The 16,762-nt window shown below is 39.1% G+C and overlaps 1 protein-coding gene across 1 annotated transcript in view; it reads left to right on the top strand.

The window, feature by feature from the left end:
* Window positions 1-16,762, top strand: part of MAP1B (microtubule associated protein 1B) — a 70,881-nt gene that overhangs the window by 5,294 nt on the left and 48,825 nt on the right. The window lies entirely within an intron of this gene.

Below are 16,762 nucleotides of genomic sequence, written 5' to 3'. Positions count from 1 at the left end.
GGGGGGGGTTTAAGAACCTGATTCATTACAACTAGGAACTTTTTTTTTCTTTATTTTAAAACATGGCTTGAAAATTATAATTTGTTTTAACTTTCTCACAACTTAATAGTAAAATAATTAGCCTTTTTGGTTAGCTTTATGTATACCACCATGATTACTTTGGTAGTAGATGTTAGTTTTAGGGCCACATTAAAGTTAAATGAAACTCACTTTTTGACTGAACAGTTTGTTTATGTAGAACCAATCTAGTAGTCCCAAAGACTACTACACTATTGTGGTACGTAGAGCACATATAAAAAAAAAAATAACCTGAAAGGTTAGCTCTATTGTTTGATAGAGCCAGAAATGGTGTCACAGCTGTTGCATATGCACAGCTCAAGCCTTGTGTCTCTTCCCAAAGGGCTTGGACTTTTCTCTTTCTTGGTATGGAAAGCTGAGGGGTGGAGGGTCTACCTTGACTCACAGGAACTTTCTTTGGCTTGTATGGGGAAAATTACAGGAATCATAATAATAAATCTCTTTTGCTGCCTTTTCTTCAAGCTGTCCTTCCTTTAGAGGATTCACACAATAAAGCAAAACAAAACAAAAAAAAATATCCAATTTTGTGAAGTGTAAAATTTGATGTTGTTCTTGTTGCATGGAAATCAAGTGTTTGGTAAGTTTTCTAACATCTCATTAACACAAATGCTGAGTGAGCATGGGTGAAATTAATCATGGTTATCAGGTAAAAAAAAAAAATCTTCTCAAAGGAGTAAGAGTTACTTTCATTAGTGAAATCATTGTGGCCACGTGTACATTGACTAGGACAACCTGGTACTGATGACTGTTATAAATTCCATCTTCAGGAATATCTCTGAAGTGTGGTAACAACGTGCTACAAAAGGTTGTATTATGCTGCTGCATCACATTCCTAGGGTCAGTTGCTATACGTTGTTGACAAAGATTTTGATATCTTGCTAGCATGACGCCATTGACCTGATAGATTTGAATAATGTACCAAAATATCTTGTGTAACTAACTCTTCCTATTACAGCAAAATCTGCTATAAGCTATGCTGCATTTCCCCATATCTGTAGAGAGTAAAACATTGCCAGAGGTAAGAAAAAATATATATACCTCTATGATTCTTCTCCTGGTTTGAATACCAACAGAACCAATACAACAACACTCAGTGTGAAGATTTAGAGTCAAGGCGTGTAGTTCCGGGTTTAAGTGGAAGTAAACTGAGGCCTAGAATACACGTCCTTAATTTCAGTTTAAATGTCATAAAGCCAATTCAACTTTTCAGTGATACTAGTTGCTTTGGTTACAGATAAGGTATAAGTGAAATCAGCAGAATTTATCTTTAAGGAATGCAAGATGCAATGCATCCATTTTTTAACATGTGTGTGTCCTACTTTAAAACTTCAGGAAGAAAAAAGATCCTGTGCTTCTCCTTTACCAAAAATATTCCAGAGTGTCTAATATTTTTTGCTGTCTTGTTTAGATGATACATCCTGATACCATCCCATAAATTAAAATAAAGCAAATACTCTGCTTTCATATGATAAATAAAATAAGATTATGGACCTGTTTCTTCAGCAGAAAGTTCAGAATACTCTAGGAATTTTTCTCTAGGAATTGTATTTTTGGTTGATTTTTTCCTTGTTTGTCTAGACTTGCCTATTTAGTCTGTCATTGTGTTGAATTACAGCTTAATTGCATGTGACTGGAATTCATCAACATCCTATGACAAGCAGTAATGAATGTGTTTTTCACCACTACTCAATCTTTAAACAATAAACTGCCAAAATCTATGTTGAGAGAGCTCTAAGGAAGCCTGAAAGTTGAATAAAGGGAACATCCAGGAGCAAAGCTAGTCCTCTTGACCAATTTCTTGTCTAAAATTTTTTGGGGAAGCCCATTGGCACCTCTAGAATCCCACTGCACAGGTCAGAGGATCATTTTAGTTTCCCTCTGTGGTTGTCTGATGCTGAATCTACATGAGGTTCCTTTGTATCCTCTCTACTGTTTGTTGCCATTTGTTAATAAAATTTCAGAATGCTTGATTTTTGTTAGAATGCCCAAATGTTGAATTTTGAGTATTTAACCACTGAAATAATCAATGTTCATGATGATGATTGTGAGTACGCATTCCATTATGCTCCCAAACTCAGAAATTCTGTGGAATTTGGGTAACTAGGTGACCTTTTGTCCAAGGAAAGTATTCATCCAAGGTGACAGGGTAGTGTGTGAGATGTAATTAGACAGCTTCTTTTTTTTTTTTTTCAGTCCTTTGAGACTGATCTCTTTGTGCGACTCTCACATAGGGACAGTTTACTCTGGAGGAAGGGTAGAATCTTCTAGTGTGTCTGCACAACTCCCAGTGTAGTTGGGTCTGATTGCTGACTGAAGCCTGTTTGATTACAATGTTTAATTATGGTAATTGTAGTGCCAGCTCAGTCAATGCTTGTAGTCTTCTCAAAGCAGCTTGAGAATATGCACAGCAGCAATGTGAAGGGTAGGACTTTTTCTCCAAAAGGAAGCTAGGAGGAAATGGGGCCAACCTTGTCCCCCACACCATATGCCTGCGATCTTGAAGAAGCGACATGTGAGAGAATACATCTGTCAAAGTATTCATGTGTTTTCACTTGAGGAATTTGAGGTCTAATACTTCTCCCTGTGCAGTGAATAGCAATGTACATATTGATACTGCAGAGAGCATGACCAAACCCCAACACTCCCTTTGTGCTTTTTTTCAAGGGAATGGATTGTCTCAGTGCTATTTATTCATACTCTATTCAGCTGCTGGGCAATTCATGGATGATTTATGATTCCTGAAAAATAGGAATCAGAATGGAAATGCCAGCAAATATTTTCTGATACCTTCTAAACCAGCTGAGTTAGCAGGCTCCTTAATGCCAAATCTTGCAGAAATGTTGTTGTCAGGTGTTGGTGAAAAATGGGTAACAAGGCATATTAACTGGTTGCCAAGACAACAGGCAGCATGACTTAAAATGGGTACTTCAGTGCTTGCCTCTGTTTTTTCTGTCATGTACTGATAACTTCCATCTTACGTTAACATCACAAGGACAAAAAAATTAAACAATGAATTGTAACATGTACATGCTGAAAAAGGAACTGTGTCTAGTAGTGAGGCAGAGCAAGGGGAGAGTCTTGGAAAGGACTCTTGTTGAAATTGCAGCTGTACCTACCAATCTTTTCTTAATTAAAAAAAAAAAAAAAGCTTCAGCTGCATAAAGCAGTTTCACAAAAGACCAAGTGAATGGGTTTTGGGGAGTGAAGCCATTGAGGTTCTTTCTGTAAGACTTCCACACCTGCTGTTTTGTCCCTCAGCTTCCACCTGGGGACACTTAACTGTCTCATTGGTGTGTACTCAAGCCCTTGTCTAGATGAAATCTGTTTTATTTAAATAGCTGTTCAGTAGCTGGTCACAGCTAACCTTCTAAGAAATACTGCTCAAGCAATGCACTGTGGCTACTTTGTCCTGTTGGTATGAAGAATGTATGTCTGTGGTGGACAAGTCTCCTATTTCAGGAGTACTGGGAGGTCTCCTGTTGCCTGTAAGTCACCAACCACCAGTTGGCGGCTGGTGGCTTAAGTGAGTCCTTCCTTATCTGTACCCAAGACTATTTTTCTCTAGCCTGCCTGCAGCTGGCAGGGGAGATCTTGGCAAAGTACAAGACTCGTTTGGTGTCCCCTTGGCAGCCACCTGCACCAAAGTCAGCAGTGTGCTTGCCTCCTTCAGGCTTCCTGAAAAAGGTTGTTGATCTCCAAAATTTCCATTGTCCCCCAAAACCTTAACAGATTTCACTCTGAAAGTTGCTGTTTCGAAAGTTACTGGTTAGGACTGTTAGTATCATCTGGAGAATTTTTAGGTCTGGGAATTTTGCTCATCAGTGCCCACAGCTCCATACTTTTCCAAAGCAGATCTAAACCCAGTCAATACCACATGTAGTAGCTTACAATGTGAGCTCATGGAGTCATTGATAAAATCCTAAAGGTTTTGTGATGTTCATCAAAATTTGTCAAGGAAGAGGACATAAGTACTTTAGCAAAACCTATCACTTAAAATGAAAGAAAGAGAAAATAACCAAGAATTCAAGACCAGATTTCGCAGCTGGTGTCTGAACACCATCACAAAGCGCCTAGGAGTTGATTTAGCTTAAAATCTTGAGGAGTCTGGTATGCACATTTAGGGACATCCTGTAAATGTGATTCTGCAGCTATTAAAGACTGCTAACTGGAATAGCTATGGAGCGGAGTCGCTTTAGCTTATTATGTAGTTGGAAAGGTTAATTTTAGTTGGCTCCCAGACTTGTTTTCTGTCTTGAAGTATTTTGTGCCTTGGAAGAAAGAAAATGGAGGCAGAATAGGATTTAGGGAATTGAGCTGACTCATGCTGCTGTGGCTGTGAATGGTGTCCCCTCAGGGCGCTGCTGCCATCGGTCCAGGGCTGCTGTGGTGGGGCTGCCCGATGTGTGAGGACAGAGATCCCCAATGTCCCGGCGGGGCAGCTGGCTGGGGGGCACACACAGAGCTCTTTACCACTCATGAGCTTTTTTCTGTGTGGGACGCTAGGATTTTGGTGTGCTTAGGAGAGGATCACAGTGTAACAGCCTTTATGTTCAGATACATGAATTGTCAAAGCCTTCCTTTCTTCCTACTAATCAAATTTCCAGAGATGGGTTAATAAGTGACTTTTTTTTTTTTTTTCAGTGAATAAATTGTTACACTTATGTGACAATCATTCTGGCACTGACTTCCATTTCTGCTTTTTTAGGAATGATCTCAAAAAAAATTAGCATGAATTTACATTGCTGCCAACACACCATACTAAACTGCTAGCGTGAATCAGCAAAATGACTGAGAGGTTATTTTTAAATGCTTTGTATCACAAGTACATACAATGAGTTCAGTGGTCTCAGAGTAGCCCATATTTTATGGGAACAGGTTTTTGACCTGTGTGAGGCAGCTACCAGAGGGCATGGGATTAAGTTAGTTGTGAAAAATGATAAAATTTTAACTCCATTATGAAATTTGAATCCCCATTCCTCTTACTAGAATTATAATTAAGCATGCCTAATAGTACACTCATAAGGCTTATTTTATAACAGGTTATTTAACAAAAACTTAGAGAATTCTAATTCTTAATTTGTTCCTTATTCTGTTCAATATTTCTTGATTGATTCTCTTCAATCTTTCTAGACTCTTCAATCTTTCTTTCCTAATGTTTTGTCTATGTAGGACATCTGAAACTGAAAAATTAAACAATATTTTATTTTGGACCCTTGCCCAATGTCATTTACAGATGACCTACCTCTCGTATCTTCCATCATAAATTTATAACAAATGTGTAACCAGAACATCATTGCCACTTTTTTCATCTAGTTTCTGGTTGTCATGGGCAACATCTTTCTTAAATGTCTGGTTTTCGTAATTTTGTTAAGACTTATCTTTTTTAATTTTCTGTTACTTTCTGTTACAGTTCATCAGTCACTTGAGAGAAAGGTTAAATGTTTGTAATTGGACTTTATAAGGAGACAACTCAAGATCCAAAGGCCACTGAAATCATTGTATTGGATTTTGTCTAGTATTTTTAAAGTAGAACAGGAACCAAATGTTCACATGAGGGAGAAAGTGAACATTTTAACTTCTTTCTTGCCTGATAAAAATGGTGTTTTATTTGCAGTGAGTTGCTTACCCCTGTATTCAGTATCCAGGGAAGGAGTTGAGATATTCCACGTCTCTAGACTGAGTGGAGTGGGGAGCCCATCTTCATCCCCGTTGCCAACTGCAGAATGAGAGTTGCCACGGTGGCTGCTGGTATCAGCCTTAAGGCAGCCTGTGGAGCTCCAGCTGTCATCTGTGTCATAAAGACAATGCAAGACATGCATTAGTGCTCCTGTCTATAGACTGCTGGGAGTGTCCCATAGTACCTCACAGACCCTGTGAGTGGGTAGGGAAGAAACACACTTTAGTCAGCAATAGTCAGGAATAGAAAGCTGGATAGTTCTGTAACAATGGCTCCTGCTTTTGCATTAAACCCCACAATGGTACTACCAAAAAGACATGGTGGTTACTTTTGGCTTGTAGTCACAGTTGGCAATCTGTTCCTAGAGTCGAGAAGAATAGCCAGTGCTCCTGAAGACCTGGGTTTGCCTGCTGTCTGTATGTGGAGCATAGGCTTAAAAATGTAAGGACATAACTCTTCTCGTTCTTGGCTTTTCTATTGCATTGAATAGTCTGTTTATGGTTCAAAACTAGTTGCTGATACAAGACAAATTTTAAAAATTGCATTAAAATTCAGACACAAACTTGTGTGAACTTCAGTATTATTTTGATGTTGCAGCTTTATGTATTTTGATACTTGAGGGCTTATCTGTAGTGATGAGATGAGTTACTGTCTTGTGTCACTGTGTCCCCAACTCCTGTGTAGGTGTATGTAGGAGATTCTGCACATCGGAACGCTGGGAAGCCAAGGATTTTATTTAAAACAGACAACCGAAAGCCCACAAAACCCCGCTCCCCAAACAAAACAGAAAAACTTTTCCAATGGCATCAGCCGTATGGCTGTGTAATCCCTGAGTGATTCTAATGAATTATGGAGACTTTCACCTGGATGTCAACACCCCCTTGCCAAAGGCAGCCTTTGGAAGCTGTCCCAGTTCTTCGGCAGTCCTGTAGCTCCTTTGGAGAAAAGACTGATCCCAGCTTCAGCTCCCATGTCCTGAGTCACAAACAAGCTTTTCTAGGTCTTGTAAGCTCTTTATGGTGGACTGAGCTGCTTCCCCTGCCCCTGAGAGACTAGAAAGAGCAAAAGCAAGAAAACTCATGGGTCAAGATAAAGGTGATTTAATAAGTGAAGGAAGGAGGAAAAAAAACAGGCAAAGGGAAGAAATCTCTCGCCACATAGCACAGGCCTAGCCAGTCTCCAAACAACAGCCATCTTGGAAGCTATAAATTCTACCTTCTCCCTCTACTCCAGTTTTTGTTGCCCAGCATGATATTATATGGTATGGAGCATCCCTTTGGCCAACCGGTATTAGCTGTCCTGGCTTTGTCTCCTCCCAAACTCTTGTCCACCCCCAGCCTACTAACTGGCAGGCAAAATAGAGCAAAAGGAAGCCTTGATGCTGTGCAAACACTGCTCAGCAACAGCCAAAACATTGGTTCTAGACACAATCCAAAACATGGCACCTGACTGGCTGCCATGAAGAAAGTTAAGCCCATCAGAGTCAGAGGCAGTAAACTCTTCTAGAAAGGGTTGTTAATATCCATATGTGTATCCATTAACAAGAACAGGACTCCAGTCTTGGATGAGTCCTTTCAAAAGACCATCAGGAAAGGACTGAAGTTTCCTGGATCACTGTAAGTGATGGGACAGACAAGACAGACTAGAAAAATATCGAAACAGGGAATTGTTGTTTTCATCTTTTTGTGTTTATATCATTCTTTTTGCTGGTACCATTGTTGAACTTCGAGGAAATAAATATGGGACGAAGTCTGACAAACCCCTAAGAAAAGAGCCCAACTAGAGAGGCTCTGATCTCGGGGCTTTGAAACATCTAGTGCACATCCTGGCATGGGCTTTATAGTCATCCAGCACGCTTTGACAACCTCTGGTTGTGTCCTGAAGTTTTCTTGATCTTCCAGAACCTGCATAGAGTTCAGACAAACTGAAAAAAAAATTAAATAACAAAACCATATTTTCTATGTGATCAGTACTTTACATATATATAAATGCAATGCCTTCAAGAGTATCTCTGGGTAGGATTTAATGCTTGTCGCAAGCTAATAATTTAATGGCATTACTCATAATCATTTGTCTACCTCTATTGAATTTTTCTAACTTATCTTTGCTAGCTGCAAAGCTCAGATTCTAAAAGTTCATTGGACTTGGAAGATTTAAATATTTTTCAATACTAATTATGCTTTTTTACATTTAACATTTCCTAGCAACTTCATAAATTTTAATCTTTCTGTCCACTTCTTCAATGATTTTATTACAGAATGCCATTCTTTTTACATTTCAATCCACTATATATAAAAAAGCTTGAAATGGTCCTTTGTTTGTTTGTTATTGTGTTCTACTATGTGAATTGCTGGATCAAATGAAAAGCATACCTCCTTTCAACGTAATGTATGGAAGACATGGAGGTCACAAACCCAAATCCAAACGGAGATGGTGTATTATTTAAGGATGGGCTCCTTTGATCATAGCACTATCTCAACTGCATAAATAGTTTGGCTGCACTGATTGTATTCCTGAAGATTCCCTAGTGGAAATAGTAGCTCTGCACCTAACAACCCTCTATACCTATTAAAGCCTGTAATTACAACAAGAATTACAATTTGTTTCCAGCTTTGGTGGGATAATGTCATTGTACGTCAAGTAGGGGATTATCATGTGGAAGGAGACCTGGCTGACATTCTAATTTTGTGTTGAACAGGAGGATCTGATAGTCTGTTAGGAGGAGCTGTTGAGGGGGGGAAGCCCATTTACTGGGTTATGCTAATGGGTGTGGGTCCGCCACAACCATTTATAGACAGTAATCACAGGAAAAAGGCAATGCAAATCAATCAGATTTCCTTAACCAGCATGGAATTATTATTCAGTCCATTGAACAGTGTAATACAATCATGCATTAGAGCCGTACTTACCTAAAAAGGTACAGTTTTGAATTCTGGATTGTTTCATGGCCTGTGTGCTCCCTTTGTAATTAAATTGTTTTAAACTGAAAGCAAATTCTGGGCCAAGGAATCAGTTTCTTGCAGAGAATCTGTAAGAAACTTAGAGTTTTACTTTGTTTTATAGTAATCTACTTTTCTGTAGTTTCACGCAACATGTTACGTATTTGCTTCTCTAACTTTCAGTCTATTCCTAACTTGAGTCTTTTTCCCTAGTGATGTTGGAGACAGCTGGGCATCTGTGAAATTACCCTGTCCTCCTGTGCTTTTCAGGCCTTCCTGGATTGCTCTGAGAATCAAATTAGTTTTTAACACAATGCCTGCTGCTTTCCACAGGAGTAGTAGTTACTGTGGTATGTTCAGCCCAGGGCAATGTTTGGGTCCTGGCATGGTAACACTTCCTTCCTTCTTGTCTTAACCTGTAGTCAGAAAAAAGTAGCAGTGACTTTAAAAGAAGGGGCCACTTTGATTTGTTGATGGAAGTGAAAGTGTGGTGGTGCAAGGCAGCCCTGTGTAGTGGGCTGCCTACCCTAACAGCTCCAGGTGAGGTGGTACCTCTACCCAGGGCAGTGCAGCCCCAGACTTCGGTCCCATGGAGCAGAATGGTCTCACCAGTGATGGACCTCTCAGAAGACCATCAGGAGGGTCTCATCACATCAGTATTTTGCTTTGCCATGGCTCTGTCTTGGCACGGCTCTACTGCCATGTTTCAGAGACAGCTTTGGTATCTCTGCCAGGTCAGTTTTTGCATGGACAGAACACAGATCAAAGGCTTTATTCTGTGACACTAATGTCCAAAACTATTTTTCCCATTTTCCTGATTCATTCTTTTATTTCTTCAGCTTATTTTAAACATCGTATCCTGTTTCCTTCTGCTTTCCTAAAATGAGTGAAAGTGTTCTGATATTAGCAGTTGTTTTCAAGACTACAGAGAAGCTCGTGCTCATCCTAGATTACACATTTTTTTTCCTTTTCCCGTGCTTCCCGCTGCAGTCTTCCCATATGTCACAGTAAGTCACGGCAATTTAGTGGTAAAATGTGAATGGTGTCTTGTCAGTGCTGGCAATTCCAGGCTTGCTGCCTTGGAGCCACACCACAGCTAACAACAATGGAATGTTTACTTTTTTTAAGAGATGAGTTTAGAAAAAGCTGTGGTCAGGGTTGTTTCTGCTCACAAACGATGTTTTGTAGTTTTTCCTCCTTCTACTCCTGGCTTCCCTCTGCTATGAAATATGCTGGAGGCTCTTTCTGACACTTCCAACTTTTTTGTTGGTCTTCCCTTTGAGCAGATTGCTGTCTCTTGGTCAGTGATTGTTGCCTTAATCTAGGCAATGACCACATTAGATTTAGACCAAAGTCCTTGCTGAACCCTAGTGAGTATTACTCCCTGTACTATTCCATGCCTGTGACTCACTTGCAGAGATGGGACACTCTCAGAGAATATTAGGACAACATCAGGCCAACTGTTTTTCATTCGATAGTTTAGGGAACCTAGTTTTTGGCTAGGTGTGGACTGAAAACAATAAAAAAATCTCATCAATAATCATTGGGGAGGGAAGAAAGAGATGTTTTCAAACCAGCAGAGATGGTTCTTAAACCAGCAGAGAAGTAGCTTAGGTGGATCTGCTTTGCCATAGTACTGTAACAACAGTTACTGCTTTGTAAGTGGAGTTAACAGTTTAATATTCTCCATTGAGATGACTATTTGCGATCAAATCACAAATTGGCCTCATAAAGCTTGGAATCATGGTTGCTATAGCTGACAGCACAATAACAAACAGACTCACTGCAGGGTTTGAAGCTTTTTCAGATTTTAGTGTCAAAGGTTTAGACTCTGAATATTCTCACCAAATATTTAAAGAACTCTTGAGAGTCATTTTTGAGATCCTGTGAAATAAGAGGAAGCATAGGAACGTACTAGCAATTTCAGTTTTGCAGCTCCATTCATATTTTCTCCTTATCTCCGATGTCTTTTAAACTATTACTGTTTTCAAACATTATTCTTTTCTGGTACAAAATTAGGTTGTAATTATATACTTCAGGTTCAAAACTCATTCCCACCAAAGTTTCTACATAAAATTCATCATCATATCATGCAGTTACAACTGCTTGATTTCAAAAATTTGAAATGACCAATTAAGAAAACCCAAAAAACCAAACAAACTAACAACCTAGATCATGTTTTCTTACCCTTTCCCTTTTTTGGAAATCGCCTACCATGGAATTACGCTCCCTTGTGCTTTTTTTTTGCCAGTAGATGGCATTCGCAATGCCCATACTCACTGCTGTGCTCATACTAAAGCCAGTACGAAAACTTCTGTACTGTTTTTAGGTCATAGTACTTAATGTGAGACATAGGTTTCTATTTTGCTCTGAGATCTTGCTTGGAGTTTAAATTTCAGACAATTGAGCTCTGTTGACTGTGAAGGACAAATCCCTCCATGTGAAATGAGCTCTGCAAACCAGACCTCTTATAGTCAGCAGAGGAAAAGCAGAGTATAGCTCGTGCAGGATGAGAGCTCTCTTAGTTTGAAGACCACAGATAGTGATCATTGATGAAAGTTCTCAATGTTACACTAACTCTGCAGAGCCAGTAGTGAGAAAAGCAAGAACATTAAACATACAACTGTATTTGTTCATAAATTCTCACATTGTAAGTATAGCTGAGGAAATCAGCCTTACAGAATCATGTATTCTCTGTATTTTCAGGATGTTTCTAACAGACCTGATATTCCCCTGTTTTGAAGCTGCAATATAATCACACCAAAACATACAGTAGTACCTCCTCTCCCATGCTGAATTTAGAGCACAGCATGGAATAAAAGACTTGAGATCTAAGCAAGTAGAGTCTGACTCACTTGTCAAGTTTAGTATATCTCAGGTTTTTTCCCCTGTCTCAGTTTGTGCTATGACTGTCTCTTAGGAATACAGTAGCATGTAGTTTGACAAAGCATTTCAGTATTGTCTGTCTAAAAATACTTGGTCATACAAGTTAAATCCCAGTGTGGCCTTTTACCTTTCTTAGGGGTGGAAAAAAAAAAATCATGGCTTTCTAAGTGACTGTAGAACACATGATATATCCTAAATCAAGAGACCTGAAGTTTAGTCCTTAAGTTTGCCCATCACCTACATAAAGACTGACTGGCTGTCACACTCAAATGCTGTGGACAATCCTTGATCTGGATTATTCACTTGCAGGACGTAATGACATTTAATTCTTTTTGTCTTGCTTCAGCTTCTCATGGAGGACTGCTCTGCCAAGTGTGCCAGTAGGGAATCTAATGTCAGTGATTTATGCAGCGTGGTCTTCATTAGAATTCAAAATGAGGCCACCAACTCTCTTCAAATAAGCTGCCAGCCAGATCTTAGAAAGTAATCACTACAGGGATCACTCAACTTGATTTGAAAATAACACTAAAAATGAAAAGCTGAGATTAGCCATTCACCAATTTGTGTAACTCCTTCAGGTTTTTGAGTTGTATTTTAAAAAGACACATGAGGATCATTTTATGAAACTGAACACCTGCATACAACTGCATGAGCAAAACCTTTTGATATATGCAAATACTAGTAAATAGACATTCAAATAATTTTCAGCTGATTTAATTGTGGACAAAGTAGCAGGGCTCTGGATGCTCTCCAGGAGCAGCTGTCTGTTAACACTTATTAAAAACAAACAAACAAACAACACAAACAGCAAACAAAAAACCAAGACTGCCCAAAAACATAGCCAGCATTTAATCTTAAATTGTGCTGTGGCTACTACATCACTTAGACAAATTCTGCTTTTAACAAGTGTAAATTATAAGTAATTTTACTGAAAACATAAGGGTCCCTCCAGATCTACCCCATCATATGTAAGGGCAGCTCTGGTGTGCTGTTGGAGAATTGCAGTTTGTAGATCCCACCTATAGACAGTTGGAGGGAGATGGTTGTGGGGAGCTGGTCTATAGTTTGTAACAGGGTTCCACACCAAATGCAATGCAGCGCTGCTGGGTTGCTGTGGCACCACTCGAAACAAAGCCCAGCAATTCTCTGCTATCGTTTCCTTGCGAGTCTGGGCGGTGCTGGAGTTGGCAATAAATCGCCTGACTTCCATTAGAAATAAACCTCAGTAGGAAGCTGAGTGTCTGTGCAAAGTGTAAGCCAAGCTGGTAAAATATTGTCTGCCATCTCTAACAAAGCTCCGTGTCAAGTGGGAGTGAAATGCTTTTTAAGGGCTGCCGCGTGTCTGTGGAAATGTGTGCTTTGTGATTGCTAAAACATTCTTGCCAGTCCTAAATCCAGGAACGCTTACAGGGTACAAGTTAAAATGCCACAGGGAAATGAAGTAAATGACATTTTGATTACCCGCCCCCCCCCTGCCCCGAGTTTGGCTCGGTGAGAGACACAACCTTCAAATCTTGGGGGAAGAGAAGTGGCAAGGAGTTGTCTTTTGCCTTTTGTGACCTGTGCTGTGCCATCCCCGCCTCTGCAGGGCTGCTTATCTCAAGGCTGAGGGTTAATTAGAAGACTTTGAGGCTGAAGTTGTGGAAGGGAATTTAAATGGCATCTGTATGGATTGCTTTCTGGATGTGGAGGAGCTCATTAGCATGCAGGCAGGGTTCGTGTGCCTCTCTGCCTCTCTTCCCAGAGCTCAGGGCTTCCAGGCGTTTCCACACTCCCGCAGATCTGTTATGCCTTATGGGCTTGGCCCGCATTTTCATATTAGCACAGTTTAATTAGGCAAGGAGAGATTGCCGTGTCTCCAGAATGATCTACGGATACGATAGATCAATATTTATTACAAAGATTCTTTCAAATAAATGTCTGCTCTGTTAGACAGGTTTGCACATTCAGAGGCCCTGGAGCCATTTAAGAAACAATTAAATCCTCTCTGGTGTGAAGCAGAATATTAAAAAGGATTAACACTGACAGACAGTGTATTCTCTCTCGTTTCGGCTGCGTTCCTGTGCCTGGCTACTCTCATGTGACGCATAGGTTCAGGCACTGCTGCCCGTCCCTTGCAGCACTGCAGAGCCTACAGGAGGGTGTAAAACGAGTCAAGGCATTGGCTAAAAATGGTCAAGCCAACACAGAAATATGTAGCTGTAGAGGAACATAGAAGTGGGAAGAATTTTCGGTAGCTTAATTCCACAAAATTTATCCTGGTTATCCAAATTTGATGTGAAAGGCAAATGTGAAATTGTCCATTCTTCTGAGCACCCATGTGAGTAGCCAGGTTTACATTGCCCACCCAGTAAATGCCACATGAGGAGAGCTTGTACGATCAGGTCATTGTTGATATTTTTTTTTTCCCCCTTTTTTTATTTTTTAATTAATTTTAGTGTTCTGTGCAAGGAAAGCAGTTTTCCCTTTAGGGAGCATGTTGGCACAACATGCAAAATCTGCTCATTTGTGAGGATTCACAAAGGGCCTGAAAGAGAAGCCATAAATCAAAACTTTTCAGCAGAAAAAGTTAAGGTGAAAGACTTTGTGATGTCAGCTAGTAAGAAGAAATTAGATAATTTGTACAGAAAACAAGCATTTCCCTCTCTCAGTTTTGTGGAATTTGGATTTATTTACATGTTTGAGTTTGCTACTCATGTTACACTGCATATTCCTCATATATAATTTTATTTAATATATGTTTATAATACTAGGTATTTTAACTAGGTATTATAAACTATGTATTATAACTCTGTGTTACAAATATTACTATTTCAAAATCTGCATTTTTCAAGTTAATGTCTTATAAACTATACAGTAACATAACTATCTCAAAAAATTGCAATAAGGACCACAAACACCAAGTTAAAAAGTATGCCTAAACTGGCAAATGCAGCTGATTTGGTCTTCAAATATAAATTGAACTTGTAGCAAGAAAAGTCTTGTATCCAAAATTTCACTTTTTGGAAATAATTCAGAATTTCGATCTTGATCCTGGTGAAGGCATGATCAACCACAATATTATTTATTATTCCTGTTCTCTTTAAGTAAGTACTTTTTTCTTAAGAAAGAAAACTTGTGCATTTGCACAACTTGGAACTATCATCAGGCATAGGTGAGTTGATTAACATCTATTATGAGTTCTCTTTTTAGTGTAACTCCCTTAGAAAATTAAATGTGCCAGACTTGAAATATATCACAGTTCATACGGTAAAAAGAAAAATAGTGCAACTCTGCCTACCATGCAAGACAGTGGAAACTTCCAATGGAAACCTAATGGTGTTCTTAATGTTTCTTTGTCAAAAACCAGTATAAAAATTCACAGGTTTTCTCTTCCCAAAATAGAGAAAATAAGTTAAACACTGTTATTTTAATCTTTGGGGAAAAAATATTGCTATATTGGTATCATATTTCTTAAGCATCCCCCTGCTGCTTTTTTTTTTTCCAGTGATGATGACCCTCAAAGTGTACTTGAGTTGTGTTCATTTGATTCTGGGTGTGTTAAATGTCTCACCAATGCTGACACTTTGTCATTCTAATGAAGTACAATTCATGAGTGTCTGTAATTACACAGCCTGTGTGCAATCAGCAAGATTTCTAAAGGGAGTGTATCACATCTAAAATAACATTTTCCTCATTGCATAGCCTAATTTCACCTGACATTTTGCCAGCTAGAGCACAGGCTTTCTGCAAGGAGCAGCAGAGTATCTCTGGTCTCCTTTAAACAAAAGAAGGTGGAAAATTAAGTTATTACAAATCTACTTCTAATTATGTTAATGAAATATTACATCATGTAGATCAACCTGCTGTAGATCTTAGATATTTCTTTTATTGTTTTAGTAATTTGCTGTATTTATTATGCATGAAAAATGCTTTTGATAACCCATGTTGATCATACTTGCTAATGAACCAATGCCTACAATTATTGCACTTAAGGATATGTCTTCAGAACATGCAATGTTAGAGGGTTGATAATGAGAACAACAGTAGCTGAAGACACTGATTAATCTAATCAGGGTTATTTTGCCTGCTGCCAAAGTATAAGAGGATGGATGCTGCCACTGGAAAATGCTGGAGCGTTTAACCTGTGGCTACGTTTTTAGGGAAAAAAATCAGTTCAGCCAGTCTGTTTCAGAAACGTTGGTAACACAAAATGTTTTCTCCATTATAAAGGCAGTAGGTATTTACTACCTTGTTCAGATCAATTTATTATGAAGCACCATGACACTTGTACTGTGAATCTTAATAATGCCCAGAGGCATTCACATGAAAACTGCTCATTTAATTTTCGGAGGATTACTTTTCTCATTTAAACAACACTAATAATGTAAAATTAAGCACAGAGCTCCAATAGATTGCAAGGGTCCTCTCCCAACATTCTCAACCTAATTCTGAAAAATCAATCTTTTCAAATACAGCTTCAGATTTTAAAGACCAATTTTTTTTTTTAATTATTTTGTGGGGGGATCAGGGTAGGGGCTGGCCTTATGTGGAAAGCTAAGTATTTGTTACTAGTTCTCTTAGTTCAGCCAAAGCAGTGTGTTTGTCACCAAAGAATACAGGCTGTTTTTTAAGGCAAAACTTCTGTCAACCCAGCTGATTGAAATAAAATGGGTAATAAACACAACTCACACTAGGTCAGTGATTTCCATTGTCAAAAAGGGGGCCCAGCAAAACACTTACATCTATGTGGTTGGAAACCAGACACATAAAAGGCATACTTTGTCATTGAGATGGATATTGCTAATGGAATTGCCTGTGAGAGCGTTGTCTGCCAGATGATGAATAGATCAGCACTAGCACAGCCTCTCAGAGGCTGTGGATACTGTCCTCTAAGGCAGAGGAGGAGTGATGTGTTAGTGACAGCAGCTCTCGGGGGAGGAACGATGGGGGCTGAGGAATATATCAAGGGGAAGATCAGTGGTAAACAGACAGACTGGATGGCTTTTACTCGCCTTCTATGAAATCTCTGCATGTCCCCCATGGCTATAAAAAAATTAAATAGCAGAAATATACTGTCTTTGTGTCGTTCACTAATACATGGGCTGAAGGAATGTCTTTCAATTCCTTTAGATATACTTACGTCCAGTTTCCCAATATTTTCATGTCAAAATACCGTCAAGGGTTTTTTTTTTTTTTTTTT

Source organism: Calidris pugnax, unplaced genomic scaffold (assembly GCF_001431845.1).
Source record: "Calidris pugnax isolate Ruff unplaced genomic scaffold, ASM143184v1 scaffold273, whole genome shotgun sequence".
Lineage (NCBI taxonomy): Eukaryota > Metazoa > Chordata > Aves > Charadriiformes > Scolopacidae > Calidris > Calidris pugnax.
The sequence above is the reverse complement of the archived record's forward strand: the minus strand, read 5'-3'. Positions and strand labels throughout refer to the sequence as shown.